This window comes from Vulpes vulpes, chromosome 5 (genome assembly GCF_048418805.1).
Source record: "Vulpes vulpes isolate BD-2025 chromosome 5, VulVul3, whole genome shotgun sequence".
In the NCBI taxonomy this organism is placed as follows: domain Eukaryota; kingdom Metazoa; phylum Chordata; class Mammalia; order Carnivora; family Canidae; genus Vulpes; species Vulpes vulpes.
In genome coordinates this window covers 116,836,675-116,857,885 of record NC_132784.1, presented here as the reverse complement: position 1 = coordinate 116,857,885, position 21,211 = coordinate 116,836,675, and the positions used below count along the sequence as shown (strand labels likewise).

At 35.6% G+C, this 21,211-nt stretch overlaps 1 protein-coding gene across 2 annotated transcripts in view; it reads right to left on the bottom strand.

Moving 5' to 3' along the window:
- Positions 1-6,477, bottom strand: part of SEMA3A (semaphorin 3A) — a 455,199-nt gene extending 448,722 nt beyond the window's left edge. The window contains exon 1 of one of the 2 annotated variants that reach the window (XM_072759792.1): positions 6,025-6,477. The gene's annotated coding sequence lies outside the window, so the exon portion shown is untranslated. The remainder of the gene's footprint in view (positions 1-6,024) is intronic. The other variant, XM_072759795.1, reaches the window with a different exon arrangement.
- Positions 6,478-21,211: the final 14,734 nt, after the last annotated feature.

Genomic DNA, 21,211 nt, shown 5'->3' with positions numbered 1-21,211 from the left:
CCGTATGTCCAGCAATTGTCAGCTGTGATTGTAGGGAGACCAAGCTTAATTCAAGCGTTCAGTATTGGTCACTCCCTTTCAAATGGTAAAGGTTTTTGGCTTCCATTGTTAACTTTGTTTCATTTCTTAAATTGTTCAAAACAGGGCAGAAAGAGACCCACCAAGAAATGGAAAAATCAAATATGAATCCTTCATTAAGTTTCCCTAAATCAGGAAAAGGTTTGAGAAGTGTTTGTTCAGTCCAAGAAAGAATTTTTTACTTGAACTCATTATTTTGTTAAGTGAAACTCAGGCTTAGGCAACAGTTTTCTGATTAAGGATCATTTGAACTATATTTTAATATAGGGGAGAAAATAGGTGTTATGCTTTATATAACATAAATTATATCAAACATATTGTACCATACTACATAGAGAAAGAACCCTTTAAAAGTCTGGAAAATTCTGAATAAAATATCATTCAGCGCTTATGCACTTTCATGTCCTTTTACATCTTATGATAATTTCTCACAATTTTTCCTGGTAACTTTAGAAAGAGCTTTGCATAATTCTTTCATGTGCAAATAAATCACAAAAATGTTGCATGGTGGATATTCTGTAGATTTTGAAAAGGAGCTAATAATTGTCAAAAGAGAGGACCTGGCCGCTGGTGTCTTATGTCATGGTATGGAGAATTTTAGATTTGTAATTCAGTCAACTACAAGCAAAAATGCTAAACAGGTATGTACATAATTAATAGTATATGGTTTATCTAGGGAAAATAAATTTGAGTACTGAGAATGCAGTTTATCAGGAAAATAATTATGTAGCATGTGGAATTCATACTTACCAGCACATCTGGCCAGAAACAAGGTCAAAACCTCAAACTTAATGAAAGTACAAATAGAACACTAATCATCCTTCTCTGCTATTCATCTAAATTTGAATGTGCAATATTAAGGAATAAAACAAAATGAAGTTGACTGCTAATTAGATGCCTCCTTGAAACCTTGAGTTTGTCACACCTGCCAACTTTAACTCTGAACACACAGCAATGATAAAGTGTACTTCACAAGAAAATTAAAAATTCATATCATGCTCAAAGCAGGCTATTGGTGTCAATAAGCCTGAAATGAAGATAATATTTAATATTAAGCAGGGGTATAAGAAAATAACTTTTGGATATTGGTTGCAGAAATATACCCAAAGTAGTTAGAAGTCTGATTTGTGTAGGGAAAGTGGGACCAAGAGTGTTCCAAACAAAGGAAGGATCAGGAGTTGAGTTGCAGTTGACTGCTGGTTTGGACTTCAGGGTGTATGCGACCGTGGAAGTTCTGACCACCAGACATGAATGGAACTAGCTGTCCATCAGCACAACAGCTAAGCCTACAGTGTTTCCCTGGAACTTGAGCCAGTAGTAAGCCAGCCAGCAAGAGCCAACATCAGAACGAATTGTAGACTGGGGCCCCGGTGGAAGGCTTGGGATGAGTCAGGTTAAAAAAAAAGGGGGGGGACTCTCCCACTGAAGATGCACCTGCAAATGAAAATAAAGCATTTTCTGGATAATTCAAAAAGGATTTACGAGGATAAGATTAACTTCAAGAAGCTAGACTGTTGATCTCTTTGAGTAATGATGGTGATAGAGGAAGTCTTTCACCAAAGTTTTTTAACTAATCATCAATCCTCAAGGTATTTAGAGCTTTCAGATCCTGTCACTATAGATTAATTCTTCCAGATTAGTTTGAAAAAATTGTTTTCTTCTCTGTCTTCTTTTGCATAAAACAGTTTCTGGTTTTATGAATGCCAACCACACTTAGGTACCTTCATCAGATAGCTTTTGTCAACACAAAAGGATATATGAGAATTAAAGTAACATTTACATTTATCCACTTGAAAAAAAGTGAGTTGCGGTTGCTAAAAATTTGAAGTAATTTCCATGTGCTCATTACACTTGCCATCCATAAATCTGCCTGTTTGTATAAAAGTAACTGGATGTCTTGGCTTAACAATTATGGTTATATGCGCTTTTAGAAATTGAAAAAAACAACACCTCCCTTTAAACTGAATATTCTGTCTCTATCTTGGAGAAGATACACAAGCCCATAATGATAAAAGTTGTAACATGAAATCAAAGGGTTTTTTATCATAAATATTTTGTTTTTGACTTCTCCGCAAAGAACATTCTCAATTATATGGATAAATGTCTTGGGGTGAAAGTGTTCCAGCAGATAGATATACCACAGATACAGAGATACAGTTCCTAGGAAAGTCTGTATTTGAAATGAAATTATTGAAGTGGGCATTTTCCAGGCCATGCCTACATGACAAAAATATCCACAGAGAAATGGAAAATTCGATTAGTATTCTATTAAAAAAAAAAAATCCAGATGATCCTACTGAATAATTGAGGCCTGAAAATCTTTAAGAGTAAATGACTGACAGCTCATTTTCTTCACTGATTAGTGGTGGGAATGTGTTGAGGTGACACTCATTGAGAAGCCATCGTGATTAGCGTCACCCCCGTTAACTTCACCAGCGGCTTGGTTGGAAATACCCTCAGATGATAAACTCTTCTCAGAGACTTAATAGGAATGGAAAATTAGCAATCGAGTGAGGGTAGAAGGACCAGTTCTTCTCCAAATATCTGCCATATAACTGTAACTCCTCCTGTACCTGTACTAAAACCTCTGAAAATAGTAGAATCTATAAATGCTAAATGATGATATAACTTGAAGTGTGGTCATAATCCTTTGCATTTAACTATAATCATTCTCAAACTGCTTTGATTGGGCATTCTATCTATTTCTATTTATGAATCTCTTTCAGAATTCAGGTAGTTATGATAAAGTGATCAGAAATAAAGTCAACTTTGATTGATTTTGAAGTCACCTGTTAGGGAAACAGTGCTTCCAGTGTTTGGAAGATTTATCTACTTTCAAGTAAAGTTATTTTGAGTCCAGGTTCCACTACTCATTACCTCTGCAACACTGGTCAAGTTCTCAACTACTCTGTTTTTACCTTTATAAATGGGAATAGAAGCAGTACCTACTTCACTGAGCCCTAAGGACTAAATAAATCATGGATATAAAAAATGCTCAGGGCAGTGTTTGGTTCCTTGCAAGTGCCCAACTAATGTAATGCATTAGCACCCTACCCGGAAGTAGCCGGCTTCCAATTTAGAGCAAAAATGGAACTGTGAATAGAAGAGTACCTGGAAAACACAGCTGTTGGACACTGATAAGGAGGGAGCACATCTGGAATGCACTATGCCCATCATACAGTTGACTACGTTGTCTCCTCCTTGAGCGGCCATTGAAATTCAACTATATTTTTACCTATACTTACTATCTTGATATATAACGTAGTTTCTTTGTTATAGGTGAAAATGAAGTTATTAAATACTTTTAGGGTTGACTTAGTGTTAAAAATTATAAATTATTTAAGAGAGAATATCTCTCGGAATAAGTCAATATATCCTGTGATTTCTAAAAAAATTTCCTCCAAGCATATGAAAATTTGCATGAATAAATATAGCACATATATTTTAGATTTACTTATATTATTTGTATTACTTGCTTTTATTGCAATCTTATTTGAAAACATGTACAGATAAAGCCAGAGAGACACAGGACACTTGCATGAATGAAAGAACAAAGGAATTTATTTAAGGACCATGTAATTTGTAAATTGCTTAAATTTTAATATATTTATTAGCAGAATATAATGCCAGTTAAAAAGTTTTTTTTTTAATTTTAAATTGGACTTAATGCTTCCAGCATAAGTTTTAACTGGGATGATTGTAACAAAACCACCATTATATTATAGATGACTAAATTGCTTCTTTAAGGATATCACTAGATATAATTACTGTCTTTATCTCCACTTAGCTATATAGCCTTAAATGAATTTCTCCATTAGTGAAAAATCATTATTTGCATGAGTTGTGTATATTTACTTGCTGACAAATAGCTACCATTTAAACATAATAAATCTTATGTAAAATACCAAAACCTTCCTCTGTCACTCCATCTTTATCCCTACAGCACCTCTTAAAGTTTATTAATTAGTTCAAACTTAGTCAAAGGCTATATATTCTAACTATTTGGATAAAGTATAAAATTCTCATCCATCATCCTATGCCCTCAATAATTGGCTTGAATGATTTTTTTCACTTTTTTTTTAACTGAACCAAATATACTAACCACTGTGCTATCATCACATAAAACTAACCACAAACTATTTAAAAAGTGCAGCATAGGACCACTTGATTTTTATTATACTTTGAAAGGCAAACGAAGTAAATCAAGACGAAACAAATCTAATGGCAGTGCTGAAGTGAAGTCCAGCCTTTGAAAAAGGCTTCCTATTAATCACAGACCTGACCTTTTCATTAAGGGGCACTTGTTGGAATCATTGACACGGTTACAGCATTCATATGTGTGAACTGTACTTGTGGTATTCATGTACTGGGGAAGGCGTAGTGAAATTAGATTCTCTCCCTGTAGGGGGTAGACATTGACCGCTATTCAATGCCAACAATTGTCGGTTAAAGTATATCATGAAGAATGACTTTTAAACTGTATGTACTCCACCATCAGTAATGTCAAATGCAATTCTTAAAGAAATATATTTAACTAGAAGTAATTAATTAAACCTTTCATAGCAGCAACTTTATCCAAGCTAAATCATTTCTGAATATACACAAAGGAGTCATCAGGATTCCACCGTCATGGCTTTTAACCCATCAATTTCAATGATGTCCATCTATAATAGTTAGCAAACAAAAACAAAACACTGGCCAGTAGGGAATTATTTAAACAATGCAACAGTGTTCTATCTTATTTCACCTATGTACCCTATATATGTGCATTGTCTTTTGAGACAACAAAGCTTTCCAGACTAATTTAAAAAAATTAAAAAGCCAAAATTAAAAGAAAAAACTCAAAGGACTGTAAATAGATATTATGACATGCTGACAGTCTTTAACCACATCCTTTTTAATACAATGATCTCTGGGCAATATTTGATGGATTGTATTTAGTAATCATAACTGGAATCTTTGTCAGGGCATATGTCTCATGTGTTTATTTCTTACAAAGAACATCATACATTTGAACAGCAAACGCATTCTTTCACATTGGCTGACATTCCACCTGAAAAAGTCCACCACAGTTAGCTTGTTAACACAATTCAGGATATATGGTATAAGTAGTAAAAAGACTCCCCATAGCCAAGTAAAAATCAGAGTAGGGGGCTCAAGGAACAGGGCTGTATTTAGATCAAATCTGAACTTGGAGCTCAAATGCAGTTTAACGGTGAATCTGAAGTTGTAAATGCAAAGTAAACGCAAAGTGAAGGCTGCTTTAAACCAAGCATGAAAGACCAAAAAGTCAAAGTTGAGATTTCCTACATCTGGCTTTAATATCTTTTCCTATGCTATTAGACAAATGACCTTTTGTTTTGTCTTGTTTGTTTAAAAATTCATTATCATTGTCATTACTGCTACAACTTAATACCGCTTTTAGTTTTCAGCATCCTTTCTTTGGTAAGAGACTGAGCTGTAGAATGGATTTGGTATGCAAAAATCGCAAGCAAATTCCGCACACTAATGAACGGTGATGGAACAATCCAGTTATGCGTAAAAGTTGAATTCTATTTTCAAGCCAAGTATGTACTTTGCACATTTTTTTTTTTTTTTATCCTCAGAACTGTGACAAAACACTTGCTACCACCATTTCTGACAGCAATAAAGGAGGCTTCGCTCAGAAATAGTGAGTAATCTGCCAGGCTGCAGGGCTGAATTAGCAATGTTATTAGCAGCACATTTTAGTTCTGAGACCTTGTGAGTGAGGAAGTCCCTCGCAGAGTGTGTCAGCTTCAGTGACAGCGCCAGGGCCCCGTGCAAGGCGAAACCTGGGGAAACCCACAGGGTTCCCAACACAGGCTTTTCGCTGGTTCACTTTTGCAGCCTTTGGAGGATTCCCCGAGAGTAAACATCCTTAATTAATTCCCAAGTAAAAGAAGGGAGGATGAATTTTCCACTTACTGCGTTTGCTGTCCTCCGTCCCCGCTGGAGTGAAGGCTGCCTGCTGCTCTCACCTTGCTCCAGGTCGCCCTGGGACCCGGCGCCAGCGCGAGCGGCCCGAGCTGCTGCCTGTGAACGCGCCAGGAGCGGCCCGCGGCGGGGCTGCCCGGACTTGCGGCGGGGAGCGCAGCATCTGTCCCCGGGCTCCGCCGCTTCACCTACACCTGGGCGGATCTATCAGGCTTCATCTCTATTAGAGCTATTTGACTCTGTGGTTTAAGAGGGAGGAGGGAAAAAAAAAAAAAAAAAAAAAAAAGAGGCTTGCCGTTGTCACACTTGTTTCCTATTAAAGAGCCTTACGGTGGATTGAGTAATTGTGTACGAAGGTAGTCTGGCTGGCAGATGTGCGCAGCCCCAGCGGAGCCCTAGATTCGAGGCAGATGGGTTGTACCAGGGCGCAAACAACATTGAGAGAGAGAGAGGCGTGATTAAAACAGCAGGCCTCTGTTTTATAGTGCTAGAAGTGGGGTAGCATTAAAGCTCCTGGGAATCGGAGTTCCCCAAATGGTACTACTCTACAGGAAAAAAAAAAAAAAACAACAATAAATTCAATAAAAAAGAAAGATGTTCAAGCTACAAAAGTTATAGGGATATTTATAATATTCACTTTAACTATTAATGAAGGATTAAATGAAGCACCTTTCCCCCAGTACTCCAATTGAACTTAATTAAAACTACTCAATCATGGGTCATCGTGGGTTACTGATAGTGTTAATGTGATGGATTTGAAACAGATCTCCCATTCTGCTATAGAAGCCATGCTTAGCTTTTTAATCTGAATTAAATTGCTTTAAGGAGATTTACACTGTCAGGGAGATTGACATTCTGCAATTGGACATTTTTTTAGAAGATGTGATTGCAAAAGAATCTTCTTGTAGTCATTTCTGCATACCACACGTGATCTCAAGCACCTTAACACACAGAAATTTTACCGCTTTCTATGTTACCACTCTGACAATCAAAAATATAGAAGTAATCACAATGAATATAAGTAACTTTGACAGATCAGAACTGTTCAATCTATATTTCTATGTTGTTGAGAGCTACTTTCCTTTGTTAAATAATGTGTAACCACCATAATTAATAATGATGACAACTGGGCAGCCCGGGTGGCTCAGCGGTTTAGCGCCGCCTTCGGCCCAGGGCTTGATCCTGGGGACCCGGGATCGAGTCCCACGTAGGGCTCCCTGTGTGGAGCCTGCTTCTCCCTCTGCCTGTGTCTCTGCCTCTCTCTCTCCTCTCTGTGTATTCTCATGAATAAATATATAAAATATTTTTAAAAAATGATAACTGAACAGTTGCTACATGCCAGACAGTAAGCAAAGAGCTCTACATGTGTTATCTCTTTTGAGTCTTACAAGGACACTGTAAGGTCAATGTTATTATAGTTGTCACTTTTTGTTTCCATCTGAGGGAAAGCTGCAGTTGGTCACACATTTGTTATGATTTGGTAGCACAGTTCCATTGGACCTGACTCTAGAATCTTCACTCTTCTAGAATCATGTCAACAGTCTCCATGCAAAATAATTTTTATCCTGCACAAGATAAAATGATTAATATTTATGGGGCACCTGGTTGGCTCAGTGGTTGAGGGTCTTGGGTCAGGGTGTGATACCGGGGTCCTGGGATCAAGTCCTGCAACAGGCTCCCTGCAGGGACCCTGCTACTCCCTCTGCCTATGTTTCTGCGCCTCACTCTGTGTGTCTTTCATGAATAAATAAATACAATCTTTAAAAAATGATTATCATTGATTTCTAGAAAAATTGGGAATGATTTCCTCTTTTATTTCTTTAAGTAGTTCTAAGTAGTCAAATACTCTAGCTTTATGCATCCAAACAGGTAATAGAAATATTGTCCATCCCACTGATAAAAGTCCCATTAAGGGCTCTAAGAATCAATGTGGGTAAGAATGCCTAAGGCCATAAATTTTAAAATAATTTATTGGCACAATTTCTTATAATTAAATCATTTCAGCAAATGTTTCTTTGTATCTCTAACTGGTTTGCAGCAATTCAATGGAAGAAGGAAGAATAGGATTGAAAACTAACGATAAATAAATAAATTCTTAATTTTTAATTCATTTGACAGGTTTACCTAAGTCAGTCCAAATCTATTGTTTGAGTAGTAATTTCTCATTATCCCTTTTATATTTTATCATTTTCCTGTGAATAAATGTTTTACTTCCTCTAATAGAAGTTTATTTTTACTCAGCAGTAAAATCATATTAATGTATGACAAAAAGGGTAAAAGAAACTCATTTAATTCTAGAGACAAAAAGAGAAAATAAATCTGAAAATGAAGTAAGTTATGCTTCCATGAAAACTTTATTTAAATAATGAGAATCTCACATATATTTAAGCTTTTTGCCAAAGATAAACAAAAATAAAACTCTGGTCTTGAATAGCAGCATGGTCTTATGCTATACGCCAGAGCACTAACATACACATTTATAGTCTTCTGACTTCGGGAGTTGATAATAATAATGCTATTAGCAAAAATGTCCTTTCTATATTTCTACTCAAAATAAGAGAATAAATATGCTTTAACATGCAAAAAAACACCTAAGGACAGTTTTAAAAGATGATGAAGAGAAATAAATATAAGGTATAAAGAATGGGGAGAGTACCAAGTAAAAGACAGGAACAAGGAGTAGAGAAAAAGCAGGTTGTGATTTAAATGTAACCCAAGGGGCCAATGCGACTTCAAGAGACCTAAATGGTTAACAACTACTGTTTGTACATTAAGGAGAGGGCCTTTGAAATAATGTCTGGTTATTTTAGAGTGCATGTTTGTATGTGTGAGGGTTTGGATATCCTAAAGACGTTGTAAGCACACACTGCTATCCAAGTTATAGAAAATATGCTACTGAGAGAATTACAGAAGTACCTGTAGAGATACTGTACAGGAGAGGAATTAATCTTCACCTTCTTTAATTGGATTTAAGTACATTAGGTTAAAGTTTATCTGTGACTTATCTGAAATCTTTTATTAAGAACTTCAGCCAAACATTAGCATTTTCAGATTTCAAAAATTTTCATTGGGAAAAAACCCAAAACTTCTACAGTTTCATGGTTTTACATAAAATGCCATGAATACTTCCATTGTTGATTTTTTTTTTTAATGTTGGCTAAAAATGGGACATATTGGAAACATCCCAAGAAACAATGTCCTGGAGAGTTTCCAGTCTAACTTATATACCAAAGTTTGGGTAAGATTTGTAGAACCATACAAACTTTACTATGATTTATTTGTAGATTTATTCACAACCAATCATATAAGCCTATCCTCAAGAGAGTCTTTAAAACCAAATGTTATCTAATTTATGAACTAATGGTCTAAGGCTTGCTATTTTCTTTTTTCTTTAGGAAGGTAAAAATCAGAATTTTCCCAACAACAAACCATGCTGTCGCTCATTTCTACTGCTTGCCACTGGGTTTATCACCATCATATATACACACAACATCCCCATTAGTTTTACTGATAGTGACTACGGTCTCTGTGGCTATGGTATGTGGATGTGATATGTTATTAATCAAATTGTTTCAATAAATTCCAAATGTGATATGCTATTTTCAATTCATCATCAAAATATTTTGTTAAAAAACAATGTACAAATATTTGTCTGATGTATTTGCTCAAATATTTAAGATATTATGTAATTTAAACCAAAATTCATGATGTTTTTAAATTATCTGGTTCAAGATTTGATTCTTTTTTTAAAACATGCGTTTCACTTGGGCCAAGATTTTAAAGCTCAAGTGTTGAATAATTTGAGTTTCAAACTGCTTACTTTCGAGTTTAAGGCAATAAAAAAAATAAATAAAATAAATAAAAAAAATAAAAAAAATAAAAAACCCTTGTGCTAGGGCACCTGGTGGCTCAGTCGGTTGAGCAGCTGCCTTTGCTCAGGGTCATGATTCTGGAATCCTGGGATCAAGCCCCATGTCAGCCTCCCTGGTCAGTGGGAAGTCTATTCTTCCTCTCCCTCTTCTCCTCCTGCTCCCTCCGCTCCTCCCTCTCTCTCTCTCTCTCAAATAAATAAATAAAATCTTAAAACAAACAAACAAACAAACACCTGTGCTGATCCCTGGTGGCAAGTCAGTGTTTCTGAAAAAACAGAAAAACAAAACAAAACAAAAAACCTTTTAACTATAAATACGCTTTATATGGCTACCTTAAAAAATACTCCATATCTTTCCATTTTTCTGCCCCATGATTTCAATACTGGACCTTGTTAATGTAATAAATAAAACACACCGAGCTTATTAAAGCATGGGATCAACTGTATCTTCTACACAGAAGTGTTTTATCTAGTGTGGTTTAGGTGGGTGCAATTATACGTAAGGTGAAGATGAAACAGAAAGTTGTGTTTCTGCTGATTCACCTATTCCTGGAAGATGGGAAAAGTGTTATTCTTTGATTGTTGGCTCATCAGTTCTAAAACGCATCTTGCACTGGCAGAAGAAAAAAGTGTACACCCCAAACCATTAGCATTTCATTAACTTGATCATATTGCTCTAATAGTACAGGATAAAATATCAATAAGATGGGATGCATAGAATTAGAGCAGAGGAAATATTTCTACGAGCAGATCTGAAAAAAACTGTATATAGAGGTTTGTCAATTGAGTGTGAATAATCAAGAATTCAACAAATACTTAGGAAGAATATTTTTCATGAGACTAGGCATGATAGAGTTCTATGACACAAAATATTTCCAGTCCTAGTCAACTTCTTACTCTTATTAGGCCTTAAATATTTTCTTTAAAATGCCCTTCTGTCCAAGGTCAAGAACATCCTTACCAAAATTTTTGCTGTGGCAAAAATGTTAATGATCTAGGAGGACAAAAGTTGCTACCTAGAATATCTTGTTAAATTGTTCTTTATCCTCTGGATTAGTTTAAAACATTAGCTAGTGGTCACTGGAAGGCTGATGTACTATGCTTTTCAAAGGACCAGCTGTATTACAGAAGAGTTTTCTTGGGGAATATAAACAGGCATGTCAAAATTGGAACGTGCACCATCAAAAAGGCTCCAGGTTGGATGAGAGAGTCTTAATAGCATGAATCCCCATGAGAGGTGAAGCCAGGGAAGGATATGCCTGGAAAAAGATAGATCTGTGTGAGGGAAAAATTAGGCAAAGGTTAGAGGTAGGGAATACAGACTGATTTAAATGAAAGGAGGAGATCTAAAAATTATTTCTACCAACTTTAGAATTTTACTTAGGCCAATCCTAGAAAACATGCAAATTAATATTTGTGAGCCAATTAATCCAAATGCTAAAAATAATAAATAAAAAATATATTATTTTTACCATCCTTCAAAATATGTCAGGCAATTTTTAATTCACCTCAACTAATAATAGCTACTTATAAGCTATCACTGATGTAGACTTCATAAAGAAGTTTGCAAGACCTAGTGTCTGACCCCAAGACATTTTACAAACTATTTGAGATGAAAATACACACATACAATAAATTAAATGAGATTTTATGATCAGAAAGAATGATATGGACAATAAATTTAATAAGAGGTAGGAGAAATGAGAGATCAATGTGGATTGCATGAATTCAGAGGTACGCAAGCACATCGTGTGGTTCAGGAATGATGACAAAAACAGACTATATCAAATAGAGGGTCTGAATAGGGAAATCATGGAGAAAGTCTGGGAGGGGAAAGATTATGTAGAACAAAGAAACATTGTTGGAAGTTTTCTGGTAAGTGTCGGGCATGATAAATATATTTTGGAAAGATTAATTGGAAGGGATTAGAAAAAGGCAAGACAGCCTTTGAGTCGCTGCAATAACTCAGGCACTGCCTTACATTTCTCATTTGTTCATCAGTTTTTGCTCTGCTTATGACTATCCCCCTAGATGTACATACCCTAAGTCTTCCTTACATTCCATTCCCATTTCTAACCCCATGTTCATGCCATGTGCTTGTGGTTCAGTGGAAAGTGTGAGATTTTAAAAGCCTTTGATTTAAATCCTTATTCCATCACTTAATAGTAATTTAACTTCTGCAAATCTCAATTTTAAAAAATAGGATTCCAATCTGTATTTGTGAAGTTTATGTGTGATGAGATCACTGAACTGGAATCTCATACAATGGAATGAATATAATAAGCTTGTGGCTGGATAATCAACGTCCTTCTCTGTATCCCTAATACCCAACTTCATGATTATATTCTAGTTCAGATGTCATAAACATTTAAAAATGTTTGTATATCTTAATATCTCTTGAAATATTTATCAAAAACACAGAAAACTTACTGGATTTAATTCTTTCAGATGGCCAGATGGATTGTTAATGATAATAGTACTAAACAAACAAACAAAACTTTGGATTCAAAAGAAATATCAAAGTTAGAAGCAACAAGACTTCATAGTAATTAGAGATGAATGAGAAGGTTGAATGAAAATCAACTCTACAAGTAACAGGAAAAAAAAACACTCCACTAATAGGTTAAAAGTAAGTTCAATATAGATTCAATGTTTCCTCTTTGTTCAACTAAGAGAAATCCAGAAACAGCTTTCCCAACTGTGATATGGAATCATTTTTCAAAGAGAGATCTAGCTTTTTTCTTTCTGCTGCGCCATTTTCGGCTAATAATAGATGTCATCTTTAAGGTTCAAAATTGTTGGTGGAATTCTGGTCATTGTTTTTGCGATGACCAGAAGAAAGATTGGAATGGTAAAAGGATCTGATACCAGTTGTTCAGCCCGTCTTAAAGGGTAAATCCAAAAGGGTTTATACGGCAATCCTTGCTTATACACTGGCTTCACAACTGTGAGGAAGGTTAATGAAGTCATTTGAACTATGTAGAATATAAATCAAGAGTTTATTACTGAAAAGACAGGTGAATGCTTTGGATAGGAAACTAAAAGTCTCTTAAGGAAGAGACTAACTTAATTAAATAATGATATTTTGAAGAAATAGAAATACTTAAGTTAAAAAAATATTTTAAGGTGGATGCTATAAAGCATTAACTTTAAAGATGAATGAATAAATGAATGATGAATTAAAGTTAGGATGCTAGGGGCGCCTGGGTGGCTCAGTGGTTGAGCGTCTGCCTTTGGCTTAGGTCATTATCCCGGGTCTGGGGTTCGAGTCCTGCATCTGGCTCCCTGCAAGGAGCCTGCTTCTCCCTCTGCCTGTGTCTCTGCCTCTCCATCTCTGTGTCTCTCATGAATAAATAAATAAAATCTTTAAAAATATTAGGATGTTATGTCCATGACGTGGCTGAAAAAAATAAGTGATGCTGATCTATGCAGTAGAGCAAGTAATAAAGCAAATTAGGAGCATCTAATCAATAAAAGTATTTCAGTCAGGATCCCTGGGTGGCACAGTGGTTTGGTGCCTGCCTTTGGCCCAGGGCGCAATCCTGGAGACCCGGGATCGAATCCCACGTCGGGCTCCCGGTGCATGGAGCCTGCTTCTCCCTCTACCGCCTGTGTCTCTGCCTCTCTCTCTCTCTCTCTCTCTCTCTGTGACTATCATAAAAAAAAAAAAAAAAAAAAAAAAGTATTTCAGTCACATACATGTAGACATGTACTTATAGATACATGTATGTATTTGCCTGTCATTAAAACAAAGCTAGATCAGACTAAATTTTTTAAAATTTAGGATTCTGTCAAAAGTCATCTATATGATGATACTCATTTGACTGTATTGATCAAGTCTATCAAAGTTAAAAAAAATTATATTACACAACCTGACATCTATTTTTGAAGAATATAATATTTACCAAATTACTTTGTTATGATGCTTCACTCAAGTATTTTTGTCACATAGGAGAGAGCTGAATGGTTGTATTTATATGACTTGCAAATACTTTCTTCTATTCTGTGGGTCATCTTTTTATTCTAATGATTGTGTCCTTTGATGCATACAAGTTTTGCATTTTAATTTAGATCAATTATCTACTGTTTTCCTCTTCTTGCCTGTGCTTTTGGTGCCACAGCCAAGAAATCAATGCCAAATCCAATGTCAAAAAGCTTTTCTCCTATGTCTTATTGTAGGAGTTTTATAGATTTAGCTTTTACGGTAGGTTTTTGATCCATTTTGGGTTAATTTTTGGATATTGCATTAGGTAAAGATGCAACTTCATTCCTTTACAATAAATAGTTTTCCCAGTGCCATTTACTAAAACACTACACTTTTCCCATTGAATAGGGATTTTGGCACCCTTGTTGAAATCATTTGATGATATATATGTAAGGGATTATTTCTGGGCTACTGGTCTATATGTCTGTTGTTACACTCTTAGACACTGTTTTGTTTACTGGGGCTTTGTAGTAAGTTTTCAAGTCAGGAAGTGTGAAATCACCAACTTTGTTCTTTTGTAAGATTGTTCTGGTTATCTGGAACCCCTTGAGAGTCCATATGAGTCATGGGATTGATTTTTCTAGTTCTGCAAAAGACATCATTAGGATTTTGATAGAGATCATGTTAGATCTATAGATGTCGTTGAGTAGTATTTAGATATTAACAATACTAAATCTTCCAATCTCAAACCTGAAATATCCTTACATTTATTGGTGTCTAATTTCTTTCGGCAATGTATTATAGTTTTCAGTGTACAAATCTTTTGCCTTCTTGCTTAATCGTATTCTCAAGTATTTTATTATTTTGATGCTATTGTAAATTAAACTGAAAACACCAGAACCTAGGAGAAAGGTATGGAACAGATTGTCCTTCAGAGCTTCCAAAAGGAAGCAGTCCTCCTGACATCTTACTTTCAGGCTTCTGGCTAACAAATTGTGAGAATATACACAATATCTCACAACTGTGGGAAAATTGTTTTTTAATTTTTTTAGCCACCAAGATTATCATAACTTGTTATAGCAGCCCTAGGAAATGAATGCATTACTTCACAAGTATTTACTCATTTATTCTTTATAACAACTCTATGGATTAGTTACTACTCTTAATCAATCTTATAAATAGGGAAACTGAGGCTACAAGATATTAAATAATTTACCAAAAGTCCCAGAATTGGTAGGGTTAGACATACATGGTAACATTCCAAGTCATTAGAAACAAATTACATTGCCTCCTTATCTGGGCTAATTTAATAATTATACACATTAAGATGCATCCTAGCTTGACTTGCCAGCAATGACTACCAAGAATGATTGCTAACTCTTTACTTTTTTTACCTTATTCATATTAGAAAAAGATGGCTAACTATACTGCCAGACTTCAGAAATGTTTCCACAAGCTTATATAAAAGAAACTATTTTTCTCTCACCAAGATTTAAAACTTGTCACATAATTGAGTGGAAGTTTACTACAGCACATTTTGATTATACATATTTAGACATTGCTTTTTAAAGAACACTGAAGGAATCTGGAAAAAAAAAACTAAAGCAAATGCTAAAAATCCTTTAGGCAGGAAGTATCAGAAGAGTGAAAGCTGGTTTTCATTGTTCAAATAATCATTCTACAATACTTTAACATTTCACAGTGGCATGTTACATATGTCGTTTTATTTATGTGATGGAAAAGTACAGGCAGTACAACCTATTTAGTAAATCCAGATTTTTGTGGAGCAATAATCAAGAACGAACCTCTATTATAATGTGTATTTTGATCCAATCATAAATTAGTTAACTCTTTCTAGTAAGACTTTTAGGAAACTCATCCATTTCCTCATGTCTTTATTTTACCAATAACATCGTTATTAAAAAATCAATTGTTTGTCAACACCTTAGATTACCTATAATATGAGTTTCTTCTTTTTTGTCTTTTTCATTTTCTTTTGCAAAGCCTTTACTCATAATTCCATTTCTTATCATTTTCAGCACTTTTAAACACTGAGAGCATATTGAGTATATGCTAACTATTTTAGCATCAATGTCCATGTAAATTTTACCTTGTATTCTGCTGTTGGTTAGGAAATAAAAGTAACTTTTTTCCAACAAAATGGTTTTTCAACCTTAAAAATCACTACACATACTTTTATGTATCCTACTTTCTCTCATTAATAAATCTTGGCACTAACAAGTATTATCATGAACTAAAATTAAAAACCACCACTATGTTGCCTAAGTTCGGTAATTTAATGGGGGCTTTGTAAATACAGCATTGTTTTAAGTATCCCTTGTTCTCTCTCCTCACTCAGTTCCCTGCACACACACATAATTTTGCAAAGTAGAGTCAGAAATGCATATCTTTATACACTTATGCTGACAAATAGTTCTCTAGTTAACAGATTTTTATTGAGTATCTACTATATTCAAGTCTACTACATGCAGTAAGATAAATATCAGTTGAACATTATTTTAAGTATTATTTATTTATTCATGAGAGACACACAGAGAGAGGCAGAGACATAGGCAGAGGGAGAGGCAGGCCCCATACAGGGAGCCTGATGTGGGACAGGATCCCGGGACTCCAGGAACATGCTCTGAGCCAAAGGCGGGTGCTTACCGCTGAGCCACCCAGGTGTCCCTTAGTTGAACATTATTAATGCTATTCTTAAAAGACAAGTAAGTTGCACTTAAGCATTTAGTAGTTTAAAAAAAATTGTTCTTTAGCTGATTTATTTTCTGAATTTGTAAGTATATTAGGTAATATCTTTAAGTATCCTTTTCTTTTAGTGGTTGATTATTAATGATGCTAATAGTAAGACTTCTTTTTAAATTTTTAATTAGTAAAGCCCATATATAATTATAATTATATGTTGTAATCAAGGCTCTGTTTTTGGCTTAATGGGTTGTTCCAAAGGATCCAAAAAGGTTAATAAGAAATCAGAGACAAACGCACAATTCATCAGTAGTAAATATCAAGAGATGATTATAATATTAAGAAGAACATATATAGCCAGTTGCAATTGCCAATAAGATTGCTCTTCATAGAAATACTTTTAAAAGGCAGTAAATGAGAATATTACATTGGTAAAGATGAACATATTTGTAAAATAAAAATGCCGCTAATAAAAGCATATTCTGTTACCAGCAAATGTGATTATAAAATAATGTTGGTAATTTTATTGCTTGCTTAGCAGGACACTAAGCATGAGTTTTTATTAAAGTGCTGGAAAGTCAAAGCTAACAAGGAGAAAGAAGGTTCTGAATGTCCTATTAGGAGGTTTATTTTATTCGGGGGGACAATTAGAAACCACTTTTAATTCCTCATAATGGGAATCATGAAAAGACATAATCTTTGATAAAATATTTCCCTCTGATACTATAACAAGAGTTAAGAAGTAAGATTATCATCAGTTAAGAATTTTTTCCCAGGAAGTTCGTTAGAGGTAGTGATGGCTTGAGCTGAGGCTCTAATCGAAACAACAGAGCAAAGAAAAATTGCAAGAAAGAGTGTGATAAATGGAACTTGGTAAGTACTCAAACACAGAGGACAAAGAATACACATATAAAGGAGACTTGAAAAAAATGACTTCTGTAACAAAACAACTGTCTAATCACAGTGTTTATGAAAGGCTACATTGCAAAGTTGACTATACAAACGAGAAATAGAATTCCCCATGTGTAAAAGAATTTCAACTTCTAAACAACATCATCCACTTTTCTGCATGATTTTAGTGAAGTCAATAGCAAAATACTTTTCCTGAACACTTTTTGCTGCTACGTTACTTTGCACCAGCAGCAGTCAGTAGACCGAATGCCTGTCCATACCCAGAGAAAGATTACTGATGAATAAGTGTGAGCTTGGGGAGACATAACAAGTGATGTTTTGAAGGGGTCACCTTTGGTTCCAGAGATGCTTAAGTGTTTTTTCAATGACCTGGAAAATGGAATCGAGAATAGGCTCATCAAATTTGTAGATGAGTTCAATCTTCTGAGGAGAATACAGACAGGGCTACTCATGGAAGATAGATTCAGTATTTGAAATGAACTTGGCAAATTAGAGAAGCAGTGAGAAATGAACTGAACAGAGTTCAAGTGGGTCACATTCAAGGTAGTACAACGGAAAACGGAAATCCAACCTCAGAGGACAGACAGAACTGTATAACAATGGGAGGAAAGGTGATTTGGAATCATATTGGAAATACTCTCTAAAGTAGCGCCATGCCAAAAAAAAAAAAAAAAGATAGAAATGATCTTGTATGCCAGCAGGACACAGGAGAACCAAACTCAACACATCCTAAGATTTTTCTGTGAATTTAATATACACAATTTTTTTATTACTTCAGCAATATAGATTTACTAGATAGAATTCTCTGTGTTGTTTCAATGTTGTCTAACAAATGGAAGTAATGGAAAATTAGTTTAATCCAAATAATAAAATCAAACAATTTAGAGTAGAAGAAAAACAACTATACTTACAAAAAAAGACTGATTAGGGGCACCTGGCTGGCTCAGCGTGTTGAAGAGGTGACTCTTGAATTCAGCTCAGATCATGATCTCAGGGTACTGGGATGAGCCCCTCAGGGCCCTCTGCACTTACCAGGAGTTTGCTTGCCTCCCTCTCTTCCAACCTTATGTGCATGCATGGAAGCATACGTGTGTTCTCTCTCTCTCAAATAAATAAATCAATATTTAAAAAAGAAAGACTTTGTTTATTTTTTAATATGAAAAAAGTTTTGAATCACATTATTTCCAACACTAAAGCATTCAACATTCATTCAAGAAATAAAAGCTAAGTACCAGCTCTGCATGGTATATGTTAGGTATCTGGAATGCAGTGGCGTCTAAAAGAGAATCATTGATTGACCTTAAAGAAGCCTGTAATATAAGGCAGAGGTCAGCAAATTTTCTGGGAAGACCCAGATACTAAATAGCATAGGCTTTAAATATCCTGTGGTCTCTGTTGCAATGCCTTAACTCTGCCACAGTAGCACAAGAGCAGCCATAGTTAACACATAAACAAGCAGGGGTAGCTACATTCCCATAAAGGTTTATTTACAAAAACAAGCAGTGAGTTGAACCATGGGCCATAATTTGCCAACCCCCATGCTAGTGGATAAAACAGATGCTAAAAAGTAAAAATATGATACGAATGCAAATAAGATGCCAAGCAACACAACACCCAGAGGTAAGCAGGAGGACTACTTTATTTATTTTTAAATTTATTATTTACTATTTTTTGGTTTCATGTTTTAATTTAAATTCTAGTTAACATATAGTATAAAATTGGTTTCAGGAGGAGAATTTAGTGATTCGTTACTTGCATATAGCACCCAGTGCTCATCACATGTGCTCCTTAATACTCATCACCCATTTGCCCCATCCCCACCCACCTCCCTTCCAGCAACTCTCAGTTTGTTCTTTATATATAAGAATCTCTTATGTTTTGCATACCTCCCTCTTTTTTTCCCTCCTTCTCCAAGAAGACTCTTTAGAATGGATTGTTTGGGAAGGTTTCATGGAGAGAGTGAAATTTTCAGATGAGATCTGAGGAGTGATTCATGGTTGGCCTGTCCATACCTAGGAAGTGCCAGCAATGGCTCTGGGGCAACGGAGTGTTCACGTAGGTGATTGCCTTGAAGGCGACCTGGCAGCAACACACACCAGACAGCCAACTGTGTACCTGGCCTGTTCTGAATGAAGAGAAATGAGGGCGGCCCCGGTGGCTCAGAGGTTTAGTGCTGCCTGTGGCCCAGGGCGTGATCCAGGAGACCCAGGATCAAGTCCGATGTCAGGCTCACTGTGGGGAGCCTGCTCCTCCCTCCGCCTGTGTCTCTGCCTCTCTCTCTCTCTCTCCCGTCTCCAATGAATAAAATCTTAAAAAAAAAAAAAGAAAATTAAATAAGAGAAATGAGATGGTAAAGGATAAAAATGCACTAACCTATAGGGTAATAGATTCCATTGCAATGAGGCAGTTTAAAAAAAAAATATATATATATATATATGTGTATATATATAATATACATATTAATGTATATATATACATTCCAGAGAGTGACAAGTGCTACCAAGAAAATAACCAAGTTGATATGATGGAATGATCTGGAGGGAAAGGTAGTCATGGAAAGGGTCAGTGAATATGTGGCATTTGATCCAACGTAAAGAGGGAGACAGCCTTGAGAAGGCTGGGAGAGTTCTTACCTGAGGACAAAACAATGCCAGGTCTCAGAGGTCGAAATAAGGCTGGCACAAATAAGCGCCAGAAGGATGGTTGAGGTGCATGGCTGAGGTGTCCAGAGGCTCTCATGAGTGGTGGTGAAGGAGGAGTAGAACTGGGAAGCAGTGTCATGGGTTCTGCTGTGGGTTTGTTAGGTTAGGTGTCTCCTTAGGAAGCTGAATCAAGATTTCCAGTCCTGACTTGGATAAATGAATTTGTGGCTCAGGGCTAAGAAGCTATGTGTGTTAAGCTCTGTTCAAGAAGTTAGAGTGCTGTTTGCTGTGAGTTCAATGGTAATGAATTGACAAAATATATTATATAAGGTGTCTTTAACAGAAATGCACCTAAAACAAGATTATGTATTGATCAGTTGATGACAATTTTGTGACCAGAAGTCCATAGGCACCTAACCCTGTATTTCCTCTAGGTCAGTATTCATTAATTCAGTATTTGCAGTGACTGTGTAACTACCATGGATAACGAGAATTGATTGTATGTCTCAGGCAGGCTGTGCTAAATTACATCATGAGACAGTTTTGTTTACTATAAGGAAGCTTTTCCTATAGTTGTATAAAACATTGGCAGAGCTTCTTTAGGGGAAAAAAAGTAATTTCTTTTTCAAATTATATATATATATATATATATATATGTATGTATGTATATGTATATATGTATATGTATGTGTGTGTATATATGAATGTGTGTGTGTGTAACACATACACACACACACACACATTTCAACCAGTAATTGAGAAACTTAGATTATAGATAGCAGTTGGTTTATTTTTTCTGTCATTACATAAAATGTAAAGTGAAGTTTCAGTTGGCTTTCTCTACCATGGCCTTGAAATCAACAAATACAATTACGCGCATGTATGAGACTAAAGCCAAGTGCTTAGCACAGTGTGTGACAAGTAATCCTTGCTCCAATAAGCGTTAGCCTCTGCTGCTGCTGTTGCTGGTGCTGCTCCAAGGACTCTGTTTAGAAATGCCCTATTTCAACCCTGAGATGATACTCCCATGGAACAGAGATAGCAATAGCAAGCAGTTAACCAGGATATGTTCCCTAAAGGTAAGGACATTCTCTGCCCATGTCTGTTGTTCCAGTCAGTGTTCCA